Source organism: Phoca vitulina, unplaced genomic scaffold (genome assembly GCF_004348235.1).
Source record: "Phoca vitulina isolate PV1807 unplaced genomic scaffold, GSC_HSeal_1.0 scaffold104, whole genome shotgun sequence".
Lineage (NCBI taxonomy): Eukaryota > Metazoa > Chordata > Mammalia > Carnivora > Phocidae > Phoca > Phoca vitulina.
This window is the reverse complement of record NW_022589807.1, coordinates 1,794,892-1,813,453: the sequence shown is the minus strand read 5'-3', so window position 1 is coordinate 1,813,453 and position 18,562 is coordinate 1,794,892. Positions and strand designations below refer to the sequence as shown.

General features: G+C 38.7%; 1 pseudogene; it reads right to left on the bottom strand.

Annotated features, from left to right (window-relative positions):
* Positions 1-4,891: 4,891 nt before the first annotated feature.
* LOC116627869 lies at positions 4,892-6,211 on the bottom strand (annotated as a pseudogene).
* Between the last annotated feature and the right edge of the window lie 12,351 nt (positions 6,212-18,562).

The window sequence follows — 18,562 nt, the reverse complement described above, 5'->3', positions numbered from 1 at the left end:
ACTGTGACTGGTCCTGGGTCAGAGGCTGCCCCAGGTCTGCTCCTACGCGCCCCCTTAGCTCCTGGATCCTGATTGAGCACTGTTATCAGGCCCTTCCCCTTCCGCCACTACTGCTCTGCAAGTTATCCCCGACCGGGCACAGGACGTTTTTGCGGTCCAGTGTTATATTACTTTCCAGGAGCCAGGTATGTCAGGTCCCTCCCCCTTCTGTTTATCTTCCGATATCAGCCCACAGAATCACAGCTCCATCCTTCATACCTCGAAACCGAGGACTTTCTGCTTCCAGATATGTCTTTCTGGATGTATATATCTGGAATATATATCCAGATATATATTCCTACATTTTACATCTCAGGCTGATGTTGTGGGTGTTCAGAATTGTCTGGTAGATATCCGGCTAAATTCAGGGGACCTGTTGGAGTCCCCTTCTCCTCCGCCATCTTCTCCCCACCCCCGCCCTGGCATTTAGACCATTTCAATTCAAAGTAATTATTGATAGGTATGTACTTACTGCCATTTTGTTAACTGTTTTCTGGTTGTTTTTGTAGCTCTTCTCTGTTCCTTTTGCTCTCTTTCCTTGTGATTGACTTTCTTTAGTATTATGCTTGGCTTTTTATTTTTTGTGTGTATCTAAGTTTTTGGTTCGTGGTTACTTTGGGGTTCATATATAACATCTTAAGAATAGAGCAATCTAGGGGTGCCTGGGTGGCTCAGTCGTTAAGTGTCTGCCTTCAGCTCAGGTCATGATCCCAGGGTCCTGGGATTGAGCCCCGCATCGGGCTCCCTGCTCTGTGGGAAGCCTGCTTCTCCCTCTCCCACTCCCCCTGCTTGTGTTCCCTCTCTCGCTATGTCTCTCTCTCTGTCAAATAAATAAAATCTTAAAAAAAAAAAAGAATAGAACAATCTATTTTAGGTTGATGGTCACTTAAGTTTGAACATACTCTAAAATAACTTCGTTTTTACTTTCTCCTCATTTTATATATATAGTGTCATATTTTACATCTTTTTATTTTGTGATTTTTAAGATGTAGTTGATTTTAGAATTTTTGTATTTTAATCTTCATACCAGCTTTATAAGTGATTGCCTACTACCTTTACTGTGTGTTTGCTTTTACTAATGAAATTTTTCCTTTCATGATTTTCTTCTAATTATGGCATTTTTTTTTTCCACTTAAAGTCTCCTTAAAATATCTTGTAAGGCCAGTTTAATGGCGATGAATTCCTTTAACATTTTTGTCTGAGAAACTTTTGATCTCTTTAATTATGAATGATAACTTTGCCAAGTATTCTTGGTTATATGTTTTTCCCTCTCAGCACTTTGAGTGTACCATGGTATTCCTTTATGTTTCTGCTGAATACTCAGCTGATAGCTTTATGGGGTTTCCCTTATACATAACAAGTTGCTTTGCTTTTGCTGTTTTTAAAAGTCTCTCTTTATCTTTAATTTTGCCATATTAATTATTATGTGTTGTGCCATGGACATCGTTTGGTTCATCTTGTTTGGAATTGAACTCTCTGTGTATCCTAAACCTAGATGTTTGTCTCCTTCCCTAGTTAGGGAAGTTTTCAGCTATTCTTTCTTCACATAATTTTCTGCTTTCTCTCTTTTCATTCTGGGATCCCTGTAATCTTAATGTTTTCTCACTTAATGTTGTCCAAGAGATCCGTGAACTTACCCTCATTTTCTTTAAATTCTTTTTTTCTTTTTGCTGTTATGCTGGGGCTTCCCTTTCCCTGTCTTCCAGGTGGCTGATCTGCACTTCTGCATCCTGTAATCTACTGTTGATTCCCTCTGTTGTATTTTTCATTTCAGTTATTGTGTTCTTCAACTACGATTAGTTCTTTTTTTAAAATTTAAATTGAATTAGCCAACATACAGTACATCGTTTCAGATGTAATGTTCGATAATTCATCAGTTGCTTATATCACCCAGTTACATTTTCTATCTCCCTGTTGAAGTTCTCCTTGAATTCATCCACTATTTGCTCTAGTCTGGTGAGCATCTTCATGAACTTTACTTTGAATTTTTTTTTTAAAGATTTTATTCATCCATTTGACATAGAGAGAGAGCGCACAAACAGGGGGAGCAGGAGAGGGAGAAGCGGGCTCCCTGCTCTTGATCCCAGAACCCTGTGACATGACATGAGCCGAAGGCAGAGGCTTAACCAACTGAGCCACCCAGGCGCCCTTACTTTGAGTTTTTATCAGGTAGATTACTTATCTCCATTATTTCACTTAGCTATTTTTCTGAGGTTTTGTCTTTTCTTTCATTTGCAGCATATTCTTCTGTCTCCTCATTTTGCTTGGCTTTCTTTGCTTCTGTAAATTAGAACAGCTACTTCTCCTGAAATTGTAGGAATGTACTTAGTATTAGTATTCTCCTGTGTAGACTCTGTGTGCATTTTCATGGCTGCCATTCTCTATTTGGTCTTTTCTGTCTTTTGTTGTGAACAGGCTGTTCAGTCAGTCCTCAGTTTTTCCAAAGGAATTACTCTATAAATAGGTGTATATTTGGTGTGTCCATGGAGGAGGTGAATTCAGGGTCTTCCTATGTCACTATCTTGGACCCTTTCTTGCTGAGATTCTTTTTAAAAATTAAAGTATTTGCAGGCCATTCATAGATACCTACTTTCTTTCAGGTTACTTATTTCAAATTTGTTCCTTTGGTGGTATCATATTTCCTTGATTTTTTTTTTAATGTTTCCTTGTGTTGATGTCTACACATTTGAAGGACGAGTCACTCTCCCAGGCTTTGTGGACTGGCTTTGGTTGGGAAAGACTTTCACATGTGGGTGGGTATGAGTGCTTTGGCTGAGTTGAGTGTGGCATCTTCAGCTTCAGGGTGGCACAACAGTGACTCTGGCTCTAAGGGGACACAGTGGTATTGAATATGGGCAGCTTTGTTAGCTCAGTCAGCATCATCAAAGACTGAAGATTTCCATGGGAGTAGCGAGGGCTGCTGAGGTTCTGCTCTCCCTTTCCTCTACATAAGGAGGTCGCAGTTTAAGGGATCTCTCTTGGCACCAGGATCAAAGGCATGGACAACATTAGATAGTGACACCAGGGTCTGGGGCATGGGAATGCATGGTAGTTGTACAGCCAGGGGGGAGGGGGGTTCACAGCATTGGCTTCTGCTCCAGAGTAGCACAGTGGCATGAACCCTGGGCAGCTCTGTCGGTTAGGGTCAGCATCAGTGAAGTCTGCACTAGACCCTGGTGGTGAATGGCAAGGACTGCTGGTGTCCTCAGTGATGAAGGCTGTTGGGGTCCTCCTACTGTCCTTTGGCCTGTAGAGGGGGGTTGCAGATCACACTGGGCACCAAACCGCTGGGCTAGGGGATGGAGTGACACAGGTAGAATGCTTCCTTCACTTTCCTTTGTGTACATCCATGGATTTTGTGCTCCACTGGGTTGCTGCAGCTTCTTAATTTTATTCTGGCACTTTCCCAGATCTATTTTTATTTGTGGGTAGTTGTTATTGTTTTGTGTAAGAATGGGGTAGTGACTGCCTAGCCTGCCATCTGCTGTCACTCCTTGTTTAGTTCCTGTTATGGTTGAAAGACATATGATTGGATAAATACTCAACATTTTGCTTATCCATTCAGCCACTGGTGGTTTATAGTTTACAGTGTACAAGTCTGGCATCTCCTTGGTTAAATTTATTCCTAAGTATTTTATTCTTTTATATTTTTATTATGTTCAGTTAGCCAACATATAGTACATCATTTTTGATAATAGTGTTCAGTGATTCATTACTTGTGTATAACACCCAGTGCTCATCACAACATGTGCCCTTCTTAATACCCATCACCCGGGTTACCCCATCCCTTCACCCCCCTCCCTTCTGTAACCCTCAGTTTATTTCCCCGAGTCCAGAGTCTCTCATGGTTTTTCTCCCTCTCTGCTTTCTTCCCATTCAGTTTTCCCTCCCATCCCCTGTGGTCCTCTGCACTATTCCTTTTGTTCCACATATGAGTGAAACTATATGATAATTGTCTTTCTCTGCTTGACTTATTTCACTTAGCATAATCCTCTCCAGTTCCATCCATGTTGATGCAAATGGTAGGTATTCATCCTTTCTGATGGCTCAGTAATATTCTCTTATATTCTTTTAGATGCTGTTGTAAGTAGATGTTTTTTCTAAATTTTATTTTCTGATTGGTCACTGTTAGGTTATAGAAAACAACTGATTTTTGCACTGATCTAATATCTCGCAACTTTGCTGAATTTGTTAATTAGCTCAGATAGTGTTTTGTGAGTTCTTTAGGCTTTTCTATATATAGGATCATGTCACCTGCGAACAGAGAACTGTACTTCTTCATTTCCAATTTGGATGTGTTTTATGTCTTTTTCTTGCCTACTCTGGCTAGAACTCCCAGTACAATGCTGAATAGAAGAGGCAAAAGCAAGCATCCATCCTTTCACCACTGAGTATAATGTTAGCTGTGGGGTTTTTTGTACTCTTTTTATTTTTTTTAAAGATTTTATTTATTTATTTGACAGAGAGAGACACAGCGAGAGAGAGAGCACAAGCAGTGGGAGTGGGAGAGGGAGAAGCAGGCTTCCCACTGAGCAGGGAGCCCGATGCGGGGCTCGATCCCAGGACCCTGGGATCATGACCTGAGCTGAAGGCAGACGCTTAACGACTAACGACTGAGCCACCGAGGCGCCCCTTTTGTACTCTTCATCTTGTTTAGGACATGACCTTCAGTTCCTACTTAGATTATCTTTTTACTATATGTGTGTGTGTGTTTTATATATATATGTATGTATTTTATATATATAAAATAAAAGAATGATAGATTTCATTAAATTTTTTTGTATCAACTGAGACAATCATGTCTTTATTTTTCATTTTGACAGTTTTTATTTAAAGTCATATATATGATTACTTTATTACTGCATTCTCTCAGTTATTTCTTCCTTATATTTGCCCTTTTCCTTTTCTACATGGCGAGATTTGGCTTTACCTTCAAGGATCTTTTTGTGGTCTTTGTCTAGTTTTAGTCTAGTGGTAACCACCTTGCGAGGGTGAATGCCCACACGGATGGTTGTGCCATTGGCCTTCTCTCACTGTACTTGTTCAACGTAGGTGATGTATTTCTTCCTGTAAACTTGGACTACTTTGCCAATTTGCTGACCTTTGTAGTGTCCTCACACAATCTGTACTTTATCATCCTTTCAGATGGGCATGGATCAAATGTCATACTTCGTCTCAGCTCTTTGGAAGAGGGGAAGACATAGTCTTGCATTGAGATGCCTGTTATGGTTCTTGCTCTGGTCAGAAGTCACAAAAGGATTGGAATTCATTTTGGCTGCTGGCACTTCAGCAATGGCCACAAAAGGGAAAAGCCATGTTTATTTTCTCCTTCATTCTATTAATGTCATATGTTATACTGATTAATTTTCATATCTTGAAACATCTTTCCATTCCTGTGATAAATCTCAATTCATCATGATGGATAATCCTCTTAATATGCTGCTAGATTTGGTTAGCAAATATCTTTTTGAGGATATTTGCATCTGTGTGTGAGAAATAGGGAAATAATATCTATGTTTCCTGTGATATCTTTATGTGGCTTTGATGCCAGGGTAATATTGACATCATGGAATGTTCCCTCTTCTTTGATTTTTTGGAAGAGTTTGAGGATTGGTGATAATTCCATAAATGTTTGGTAGAATTCATTTGTAAAGCCCTTTAGTTCTGAGCTTTTCTTTGTTGGGGGTTTTTGATTACAGATTGCATCCCTTCACTTGATATAGGTCTGTTTAGATTTTCTATTTCTTTGAGTCCGTTTTGGTATTCTTTTTCTAGGAAGTTGTTGATGTCATCTAAGTTATATAATTTGTTGGGATAAAACTGTTCATAGGATTCTCCTAAAATCCTTTTTCTTTCTGGAAGGTCAGTGGCAATGTCTCCATATTCATTTCTGAACTTATTAATTTGAGCCTTGTCTCTTTTTCTTGGTCCATCTAGCTAAAGGATTGCCAATTCTTTTTATCTTTTATAACATTTCTTTTTGAGCAGACCTACTAGTGATGAACTTCCTTAGTTTTTCTTTATGTGAATATGTCTCAGTTTCCCTTCACTTAAAAAAATTCTGGTAAAATACACATAAAATTTACAATTTTAACCATTTTTAAAAGCACAAATCAGTGGCATTAAGTATATTCACATTGCTGTGCTACTATTACCAATATCATCCACAGAACTTTTTTCTTGCAAAACTGAAAATCTGTAATTATTGAACAATAATTCCACATTTCCCCCACCCCCAAAGCCCCAGCACACACCATTCTATTTTTTGTATCTATGAATTTAATTACTCAATGTACTTTATATTAAGTGGAATCATATAGTATATGTCCTTTTGCAACTGACTTACTTTACTTAGCATAATGCCTTGAGGTTAATCCATGTTGTAGCATGTGCCAGAATTCCCTTTTTTAAAAAGAAGAATATTAACTCGCATGTATATACCATATTTTATTTATCAATTCATCTATCAATGGACACTTGGGTTTCTTTTACCCTTTGGCTATAGCAAATAATTCTGCTATGAACATGAGTGAAAAAATGATTCTTCATGTCTCTAATTTCAATTATTTTGGGTATATAATGGGAAGTAGAATTAAGGGATAATATGGAAATTCTATTTTTAATTTTTTGAGGAACCACCACACTATTTTCCATAGTGTGTGTCCCATTTTACATTCCCACCAACAGTGCACAGGTTTTTCAGTTTCTCTGTGTCTTTGCCAATACTTGGTATTTGCTTGTTATTTTTTTCTTTTTTGTGGTAGCCATCTAGTGGGTATAAGGTGGTATTTTGTAGCTTTGATTTGCATTCCCCTAGTAATTATTGATGTTGAGCATCTTCTCAGGTGCTTATTGATTATATATATATCTTTTTTGGAGAAATGTTTGTTGAAATCATTAGCTCAAATTTTAAAGGTTTTTTTCATGTTGTTGAGATGTAGCAATTCTTTATATATACTGTTATTAAGTCTTTATCAGATATTTGACTTGCAAATATTTTCTCCCATTCAGCAGGTTTCCTTTTCCCTGTGCTTCTTGTATTCTTTGATGAAGTTTTTAATTCTGATTGATCCAGTTTATCTATTTCTTTTATTGCTTCCACTTTTGTGTTATATCCAAGAAGTGATTGATAAGTCCCACATCATGAAGTTTTTTCCCAACATTTTCTTCTAAGAGTTTTATAGTTACAGTTCTCACATTTAAGTTCTTTGATCCATTTTGAGTTAATTTTTATGTGATATAAGGTAACAGTCCAACTTCATTCTTTTGACTCTGATATTCATACAATTCCTGATTGTATGGTCTTGGCACTCTTGTTAAAAGTCATTTGGTTAGTATAATACTCTCTAGCTCCATCCATGTCACAGCAAACGGCAAGATTTCCTTATTTTTTATGTCTAATATTCCAGTGTGTGTGTGTGTATGTGTGTGTATGTGTGTGTATATATGTAAATATATACCAACATCTTCTATATCCATTCATCAGTCGAGGGACATTTGGGCTTTTTCCATAATTTGGCTGTTTTTGAGAATGCTGCTGTAAACATCAGGGTGCATGATCCCTTTGAATTAGTATTTTTGTAGTCTTTGGTTAAGTAGTAGTAGTTGCATGTAAGTGTCAAATTGCTAAATTCTACACCTGAAACTAATATTACACTGTATGTTAAGTAACTGGAATTTAAATTAAAACTTTAAAAAAAATTGGTGATATATGTAAGGATTTATTTCTGGGTTTCTATTCTATTTCATTGTCTATATGCCTGTGTTTATGCCAGTACTATGATTTTTTAACCACTACAATTTTGTAGACTGGTTTGAAATAAAAAAGTTCGAGACCTCAAACTTTGTTTCTTTTCAAGGTCATTTGGTTTTGACAATTTAAGTCTATTAAATTCTATATGAAATTTCAGGTGGATTTTTCTCTTTCTGAAAAAATTGGAATGTTGAAAGAGATTGCATTTAATCTGTACAGTGTTGAAAGAGATTGCATTTAGTAGGCAATACTGACATATTAAGAATGTTACATCAATCTGTGAACACAGGATGCCTTTACGTTTATCGTTTTTTCAAGCCCAGCTAGTATATTCATAATCATTATTCTGAACTGTAGTTCCAACATCTTATATCCATACTGATTATGTCCCTGGCAGTCAGTACTGCCTCTTGTTCTCTTTTTTGAGGTGAGTTTTTCTGTCTTGTTATTCTGTCCCAAAGAAGAATAAGTGAAGGAGAGAACAAAATACTAAAATGGCAACAGTGACCCCAGAGAAATATACAAGAAACAAATCAGAAGAGACCCGAAACCAAAAAAAAAAGAATATAATCAGACAGGTGAACAGAATAGAGCAATACACTGGATCCTGTGTATATTTTGGTCCATTTGTTAGAAAACTAGATCCCAAAATTGTAAAGAAAGGAAAACATATATGTACAAAAATAAAATTAAATACAATAAAAGGATAGAATGTAACTGCAAAAATGAAAATTAAAAGAGAAAAAAGAAGGAACATAAACAGGTGAACAGAACAGGGCAATACGTTATGTCCTGAGTGTATTTTGGTCAGTTTGTTAGAAGATACTGTATCTCAAAACTGTAAAGAAAGAAAAACATATATATACAAAAATAAAAAATACATGAAAGGATAGAATGTAACTATAAAGATGAAAATTAACAAAGACTTTAACAAAACAAAAAGAAAAAGATAAAAGGAGAATATGATCAGACAGGTGAAGAGAACAGGGCCATACAGTAGAAACACACATATATACACAATATAAATCAAATACAATGAAAGAATAGAATGTAACTGTAAAAATGAAAATTAAATATTTTTTTAAAAGTTGATAAAATAAGAAATTGGTTGAAAAAGGAAAGAGAAAAAAATTAAAATTGAAAGGTTAAAGAATTGTGGGGGCACCTTGGTGGTTCAGTTGATTATGTGTCTGTCTTTGGCTCAGGTCATGATCCCCGGGGTCCTGGGATTGAGCCCTGCATCAGGCTTCTTGTTCAGCGGGGAGCCTGCTTCTCCCTCTCTCTCTGCCTGACACTCCCCTTGTTTGTGCTCTCTCTGTCAAATGAATAAAATCTTGGGGAAAAAAAAAGAATCATGGGGAAAAACCATGTGTTCTATATGCTATATTCCCCTAGTGCTGAAGTTTTGCAGTTCTCAGTGATTGGTAAACTTGGTCTTGGCTGGATGTTCTTGCTGATCTTCTGGGGGAGGGGCCTGTTGCGTTGATTTTCGAGTGTTTTCCCTGGGCAGAATTGCACCACCTTTGCCAGGGGGCCAGGCTAAGTAATCTGTTCCAGATTGCTCTATATGGCTTTTGTTCTCTGAAGGCTTCCCACCCTGCTTTAGAGGATGAGAATGAAAATGGCGACCTCCCAAACTCCAGCCCTGGAACCAAGAGCTCGGGGCCCCACTCCTCAGTGCACCCTCAGGAAAAAAATCACTCCTGTCTCCCTAGTCTCTGTCTGCACTCTGTGCTAACTCAGCCTGTGACTGAGTGTATCTCAGGTACGCGACCCCATTTCAAGTCTCCAAACCCTGCAGACTCCTGCGGTGCGTACCTGCACCACTCCTCCCAGGGAAGGAAGGGGGTTCTCACTGGTTCTGCTGCTTGTTGGGCCCCTGCTCAGAGAGCAGTCGCCTGACCGTGCCATGGTTCGCAGTTTATGGCAACCCCAAGCTGAGAGCCCACTCCTGGGCTCACTGATTGCAGCTGGCTTTCCCCGCCCTGATGCCTGGGAACTCTGCCACACTCAGGCACCCCCGTCTTCATATGACCCTGAGGATCCTGACACCACACTCTCCCACCTAGGATTCCGCCCTGCTTCACCACCTGAGTGCCTTTCAGGAAGGGACGTCCCTCACCGGAGCTGACTTTCTGCTGCTATATCATTTTCTGATAGCTGGCTGACAGGGGCTCCCTCCCCCCATGGTTTATCTTCCCATATATTGCCTCAGATTCACTTCTCTGCACCTCCTACCTTGCAGAAAGTGGTCACTTTTCTATTTGTAGAGTTGCAGCTATTTTCTTAGATATCTGGTTGAGTTTGCAGGTGTTCAGAATGATCTGATAGCTATTTAGCTGAATTCCTGGGACCAGACGAAACTAAGGTCTCCTACTCCTCTGCCATCTTGGACTCTCTCTCCCGTAGGTTGACTTTTAGTTTTGTTGACTGTTTCCTTTGCTGTGCAAAAGTTTCTTACCTGATGAAGTCCCAGTAGTTCATTTTTGCCTTTGTTTCCCTTGCCTTTGGAGACATGTCTAGCAAGAAGTTGCTGTGGCCGAGGTCACAGAGATTGCTGCCTGTGTTCTCTTCTAGGATTTTGATGGATTTCTGTCTCAGAGTTAGGTCTTGCATCCATTTTGAGTTTATTTTTGTGTATGGTAAGAAAATGGTAGTTTCATTCTTCTGCATGGTGTAAGAAAATGGTACAGTTGCATTCTTCTGCATGTCCAATTTTCCCAACATCATTTGTTGAAGAGACTTTTTCCCATTGGATATTTTTTTCCTGCTTTGTTGAAGATTAGTTGACCATAGAGTGAGGGTCCAATTCTGAGTTCTCTGTTCCATTAATTTATGTGTTTGTTTTTGTGCCAGTACCATACTGTCTTGATGATTACAGCCTTGTAGTACAGCTCAAAGTCTGGAATTGTGATGCCTCCAGCTTTGGTTTTCCTTTTCAACATTACTTAGGCTATTTAGGGTGTTTTCTGGTTCCATACAAATTTTAGAATTGTTCGTTCCAGATTTGTGAAAAATGCTGGTGATTTTTTTGATACGGATTGCATTGAATGTGTAGATTGCGTTGGGTAGCACAGACATTTTAACAATATTTTTTCTTCCAATCCATGAGCATGGATTTCTTTGTGTCTTCCTCAATTTCTTTCATAAGTGTTCTATAGTGTTCAGAGTACACATTCTTTCCCTCTTTGGTTAGGTTTATTCCTAGGTATCTTATGGTTTTTGGTGCAGTTGTTAATGGGATGGATTCCTTGATTTCTTTTTCTGCGGCTTTGTCGTTGGTGTATAGAAATGCAGCTGACTTTTGTCTATTGATTTTTATATCCTGCCACTTTGCTGAATTCCTGTATCAGTTCTAGCAAATTTTTTGTGGAGTCATTTGGGTTTTCTACATAGAGTATCTTGTCATCTGTGAAGAGTGAAAGTTTGACTTCTTTGCTGATTTGGATGCCTTTTATTTCTTTTTTGTTGTCTGACTGCTGAGGCTAGTATATCCAGTACTGTGTTGAACAACAATGGTGGGAGGGGACATCCCTGTCATGTTCCTGACCTTAGGGGAAAAGCTCTTCAGTTTTTCCTGTTGAGGATGATAAGCACTATGGGTCTTTCATATATAGCTTTTTTGATATTGAGGTATGTTCCCTCTATCCTTACACTGTGGAGAGTTTTTATCAAGAAAGGATCTATATTTTGTCAAATGATTTTTTCTGCATCTATTGAGAGGATCATATGGTTCTTGTCCTTTCTTTTATTAATGTGGTGTATCACATTGATTGATTTGTGAATGTTGAACCACCTTGCAGCCCAGGGATAAATCCCACTTGGTTGTGGTGAATAATCCTTTTCGTGTACTGTTGGATCCTATTGGATAGTATCTTGGTGGGTATTTTGACATCCATGTTCAGCAGGGATATTTGTTTGTAATTCTTTTTGTTGGAGTTTTTATCTGGTTTTGGGACCAAGGTAATGAGTTTGAAAGTTTTCCTTCCACTTCTGTTTTTTGGGAACAATTTCAGAAGAATAGGTACTAATTCTTCTTTAGATGTTTAGTAGAATTCCTCTAGGAAGCCATCTGGCCCTAGACTCTTGTTTTTGGGGAGGTTTTTGATTACTGTTTCAATTGCCTTGCTGGTTATGGGTCTGTTCAGATTTTCTATTTCTTCCTGTTTTCAGTTTTCGTAGTTTATATGTCTCTAGGAATGCATCCATTTCTTCCAGATTGCCTAGTTTGTTGGCATATAGTTGCTCATGATATGTTCTTACAATTGCTTATATTTCTTTGGGTTGTGATCTCTTTCATGATTTTATTTATTTGGGTCCTCTCTCTTTTCTTTTTGATAAGTCTGGCTAGGGGTTTATCGATCTCCTTAATTCTTTCAGAAAACCAGCTCCTAGTTTCATTGATCTGTTCTACTGTTTTTGTTTTGTTTTGTTTTGGTTTTGTTTTTAAATTTCTATTTCATTGATTTCTGCTCTAATCTTTGTTGTTTCTCTTCTCCTGCTCAGTTTAGGTTAATCTGCTGTTTTCTCCAGCTCCTTTAGGTGTAAGGTTAACTTGAATATTTGAGATGCTTCTTGTTTCTTGAGGAAGGCCTGTATTGCCATATACTTCCCTCTTAGGACCGCCTTTGCTACATCCCAAAGGTTTTGAACTGTCATGTTTTCATTTTCATTTGCTTCCATGTATTTTTAAAATTCTTCTTTAATTTCCTGATTGACATTCATTTAGGAAGATGCTCTTTAACCTCCATGTGGTTGTGGTCCTTCCAAATTTTTTCTTGTGGTTGACTTCAAAATTTAACGAACTGTGGTCTAAAAATATGCATGGTATAATCTCAGTCTTTTTGTACTGGTTGAGACCTGATTTGTGACGCAGTATGTGATCTGTTTTGGAGAAGGTTCCATGTGTACTCGAGAAGAATGTGTATTCTGGTGCTTTAGGATGAAATGCTCTGTATATATCTGTGAAGTCCATCTGGTCCAGTGGATCATTCAAAGCCCTTGTTTCCTTGTTGATTTTCTGCTTAGATGATCTGCCCATTGCTGTGAGTGGGGTGTTAAAGTCCCCTACTATTATTGTGTTATTATCACTGAGTTTCTTTAATTTTGTTTTTAGTGGTTTATATATTTGTCTGCTCCCAAGTTAGGGGCATAAATATTTACAATTGTTAAGTCTTCTTATTGGATAGATCCTTTTATTATTATATAGTGTCCTTTTTCATCTCTTATTACAGTCTATGGTTTAAAATCTAGTTTGTCTGATATAAGGATGGGTATTCCAGCTTTCTTTTGATATCCATTGGCATGATTAATTGTTCTCTACCCCCTCACTTTCAATCCGGAGGTGTCTTAGGGTCTAAATGAGTCTCTCATAGGCAAATTATCTATGGGTCTTTTTTTTTTTTTTTTTTTAATTCATTCTGGTACCCTATGTCTTTTGATTGGGTCAGTTAGTCCATTTACATTCAGAGTGAATACTGGAAGATATGAATTGAATGCCATTGTATTACATGTAGTACCTGTAAAGTTGCTGTTCCTGTATATTGTTTCTGTTCCTTTCTAGTCTTTGTTACTTTTCGTTTCTCTCTCTGCTCAAAGGGTCCCCTTTAACATTCTTGCTCGGCTGGTTTAGTGTTCACAAATTCCTTTAGTTTTTGTTTGTCCTGGAAATTCTCTCTTCTATTCTGAATGACAGCCTTATAGATAAAGTATTGTTGGCTGTATATTTTTCCCATTTAGCACAGTGAATATATCATGTCAGTCCTTTCTGTCTTGCCAGGTCTCTGTGGACAGGTCTCCCGCCAGCCTTTTGTGCCTACTATTGTAGGTTAAGGATTTTTTCTCCTGAGCTGCTTTCAGGATTCTTTCTTTATCTTTGCATTTTGTAAGTTTCGTTACAATATGTCATGGTGTTGACCTGTTTTTGTTGATTTTGAGGGGAGTTCTCTGTGCCTCTTGGACTTGAATGCCTATTTCCCTCCCTAGATTAGGGAAATTCTCAGCTATAATTTGTTCAAATAAACCTTCTGCCCCCTTTTCCCACTCTTCTTCTTCTGGGACTCCTGTGATACAGATTATCATTTTGGTTTATGGAATTGCTGAGTTCCCTAAGTCTACCTTCATGATCTAATCATTTTCTTTCTCTCTTCTTTTCAGCTTCATTATTTTCCATAATTTTTTTCTTCTATATCACTCTCATCTCTTCTGCTTCTCCAATCCTTGGCAGTGATTATATCCAGTCTGTTTTGCATCTGAGTTATAGCATTTTTTACATCAGCCTGACTAGTTTTTACATCATTTATCTCTGCAGCAAGTGTTTCTCTGCTGTCTTCTATGCTTTTTTTTTTCAAGTCCAGCTAGTAGTCTTATAACTATTGATCTACGTTTTTTCAGATATATTGCTTATATCTGCTTTGAGCAAGTCCGTGGCTGTGATATCTTCCTGACTTTTGTTTTGGGGAGAATTCCTCCTTCCTGTCATTTTGGCTAAGTTTCTATATTTTGAGTGTTATGAAAGCTTGTTATGTTTCCTGCACCTCAAAGTAATGCTATATTAAAAAGAGGTCATTCACTGTCCAGGGCTTGGCACTTCAGAAAGTGTTTCTGGTGTATGCTGTGTGCACTCTGCTGTTGAGTTTTGGCTGCTCTTTCCCAGTGGTCCATCTTCTACAGAGTTCCTCCTTGCCTGGGGAGTGTTTCAACCATTAACTAGGTTTACTTTATTTGTTAAGATAAGCTTGGAAAAGAAAAAAAAAAAAAAAAAGCCTGATCCAAGACCAGAGAAAAGGAAAAGGAACAAAAAAGCAAAGAAACAAAAAACGATAGGCCTGATTCTAAAGAATAAGAAAGAAGGTGAAAGAGTAAGGAAAGAAGAAGAAAAAAAAAATCAAAAGCCTGACCCAAATAATAAGAGAAGGAAACAAACCAAGAAGTGAATAAGAAATTATAAGCCTGATACCAAAAAAAGTAAAAAAGAAAAATGTACACATATATAATAAAAGATTAAAAAATAAGAAATTGAAAAAATGAAAAACTTTAAAAAATGAAAAAGAAACCCTGGTCCTATTTCCACCAAAACTGAAGCTCACATGCTTTGTAGCACTCTTTAATCGGTAGACTTGGTACATGGCAGGGGCCTGTGTTGGTCTTATGAGGGAGTGTTCTTCTGGGCTGGCTCATAAATAGTGTTGCCCTTGTAAAGATGACCCTGCCAGGTGCAGGGGGGGCAGAGTTTGGTGTAAGCGAGTCCAGCCTCCACTGGAGGTGCTGTGCTTCTCTTTGAAGTCTGATTGTGCTGGTGGGCAGGCGGTGGGAGAGGTGATGAAGGAGGAAGATGGCGTCACCCTGCCCTCTTGTCCCTGGGGAGGGCAATTCGTGGCTGCCACTCTTCAGGAGGCCCTCATAGAAAAGTGAATAGTCTCCTGTGTCCCGCGTTTTTGTCAGATCTCTGCCCTTAACCTGTCTGTGCCTGGGCCGTCAGCATGTCCGGCACCACAGATCTGCTGTATATTATCTCTGGCCAATGGCTAGGATTCAAAACTCTTAAATTTTATAGTGCCTGACAACGTATGGATCCATTTCCCTCCTCTGAAGGAGAGCCTTGTGGCACACCCGGCACCATCCTGTCCCAGAAAAGCAGTTGCACAGTGCGCATATGGTGGCTAGATTCTATTGTGATGAACAGCAAAAAGCTGTGACCGAGTTATCCATCGTCTGTGCACGCCTCAGTCCCCTACTCTGTTCTGTCCTGGAAGAGCAGTCACACAGCAGCTTGAGTCTATTGTGGCACACAGTGAAACTCTGCAATCAAGTTATCTGCAGTCTGCGTGTGTCACTGCTTTCTGTCAGTTCTGTCCCAGAAAAGCAGCCACTCGGTGTGCACATGGTGGCTTAAATCTATTGTGGCTCATAGCAAAAAACTGCTACTAGGTTATCTGATCTCTCTGCACATCTCTTTCCCTGCTATTAAACTCCACTCAATGGCTCCCAGCTGGCCTTTTGTCTTTGGAGAGGCAAATTACACTCTCCCAAATGTGCTCCAGGAAGGGGAACTTCTCTCCTAGTGTGACCCTAGGGGATCCCCTCACTGTGGCTTATTGTGCAAACCCTATGTGCTGCACTCTCTCCTGCTCTCTCCCTGACTTTGCTCCACAAAAAGGGTTCCCTCCCCTTCGCTGCCTTGCGACTTTCCTCTTCCCCAATTCACCACTCTGAACCTCGCATCTGCCATGTTCTCTCCCTCCAGTTGTGCAGTTTGTTTTCTTAATCCTCAGATTGTATTCCTAGTTCAAAATAGTTTCCTGTTGATCTAGCTGTGTTTGAGGGACAAAGCAAGCTCAGAGTCTCCCTACTCCGCCATCTTAACTCCTCCCTCTAGGTTTAGTTTTGATAGAAAGTTGTATACAAAAGCTTTATACATTTACTTCTCTTCCTGTACACAACTAAGTTATTGATGTCAAAATTTATATCTTCTTATATTGTGAATCTCTTAACATATTTATATATTTTTATTTTTGTCTATTCTATATTAGATTGATTTTCTCACCACTATTACAGTATTTCAGTAGTCTGTATTTTTCTGCATATTTACCTTGACCAGTGAGTATAATACCTTTATTTGCTCTCCTGTTGCTGTTTAGCATGCTTTCCTTTCAACTTGAAGAATTCCCTTTAGCATTTCTTGTAAGAAAGGTCTAGTGGTGAATGAACAACTTCAGCTTTTGTTTATCTGGGAAAATCCTTCTCTCTCCCTTGCTTTTGAAGGATAGTTTTGCCACATACAGTGTTCTTGGTTTGCAGTTTTTTTCTTTGAGTGCTTTGAGTGTATTGTCCCACTACCTTCTGGCCTGCAAGGTTTCCACTGAAAAATCTGCTCAAAATCTTATGGGGGACCCTATTCATGAAGTTGCTTTTTTCTTGTTGTTTTTAAAATCCTTTGTCTTTTGACAATTTGATTATAATGCTTCTTGGTGTGCAGTTCTTTGGATTCCACTAACTTGATTCTGTTAAGCTTCCTCGATTTGGATGTCCATTTCCTTCCCTAGATTTGGGAAGTTTTTGGCTATAATTTCTTTGAATAAAATTCAGCATTATGTGCCTTGATATTTGAAGCCATCAGGACTTCAAATGGCATACTGGCAAGTTCTCTCCACTCTTCTCTTTGTCTAACAACCCTCCTTATCAGAGACTAGGTACAGTGCCTTATTCATGAGAACTAGGTTTCAGTTCCCTAATAGCCCATAGAGTTACTCAAACAAAACAATAACATAATCCTGTGGAAACCAGAGGACTGCAAATCCTGTCTCCCATCATGGAAGGATTGGTGCTTTGTTTCTACTAGAATAGACACTTAGTCTATTAGATATGGTTTTGTCCTCAGTGCATGCATTGCTTTTGCCAAAACTACCATATGTGGATTTACAGAATGTCTTATCCACCCTCATGGTATTCCATACAGCATTGCTTTTGGTCAAAGAACTCACTTCACAGCAGATAAAGAATGTGAATGGGCTAACACATGGAATTCACTGGTCCTACCATTTCCCCACAATCCTGAAGTAGTTGCCTGAAGTGAATTGGCCTTTTGAAAATTCATTTACAGTGCCAGCCTAGGTGGCAGTACTTTGCAGGGCTGGTGCAGTGTACTCCTAGCAGCTGTATATGCTCTAAATCTGCCTTCAGTATATAATGTTGTTTCTCCCACAGTCAGGATTCACTGGTCCAGGAATCAAGGGGTGGAAATGGGAGTAGCTCTACTCACTATTAGCCATAGAGATCCTCTAGAAAAATTTTGCTTCTACCAGGAGACAACAATAATTCTGTTGACCTGGAAATTGAGACTCCATCTCCCCCAGCCACTTTCAGATCCTCATGTCTCTCAATAGGCAAAAAAGAGATCACTGTAGTGGTAGGGGTGATTGGTCCTGAATATTAAGGAGAAATTGGGCTGCTACTACACAGTGGAGTTAAGGAAGGAGAGTGTCCAGAACATAGGAGATACCCTAGGACATCTCTCATGTCCTGTGATTAAAGTCAATGGAAAATTACAAATCAGGCAGAACTACTAATGGCCCATTGAGAAATGAAAGTTTGGGACACCTCATCTGGCAAAGAACCATGAGCTGAAGAGCTTACTGAGGGCAAAGAGAATACAGAATGGGTAGTGGAATAAGCTAGATATAAATACCAGCTACAACTACATGACCAATGAACTCTGTACAACCAAAAATGAACTAACATTTCCCTACAAAGTTGTATCACATTAGGCAGAAGTATGACTTTGTTATCTTTATTTGGAGAATAAGTATGGTTTAAAGAGATGTATATAGGTGTCAAGTTGACAAAGGGTGGGCTGTGATGGATAATTCTATGTGTTAACTTGGCTAGACTATAGTACCTACTTATTTAATCAAACACAAATCTAGGTATTTCTGTGAAGGCATTTTGTAGATGTAGTTAAAACATCTACCATCAGTTGACTTTAAGTAGAGATTACTCTTAGAAGTATGGGTAAGCCTCATCCAGTGAGTTCAAGGCCATAACACCAAAACCTGAGGTTTCCCAGATAAGAAATTATGCCCTAAGCATGCTTACTTGCTTTTTTTTTTTTTTTTGCCTATTTACCCCTCTGGGAATCACGAGTTTATTCTTTATATCTGAATTTATCTCTGTATTTTGTTGTTTATTTGTGCTTCCAAGCATACTTTTCACTGAGTTTTCAGCCTGCTGGCTTGTCCTGCAGATTCAGATCTGTCAGCGCCTTAATCATAT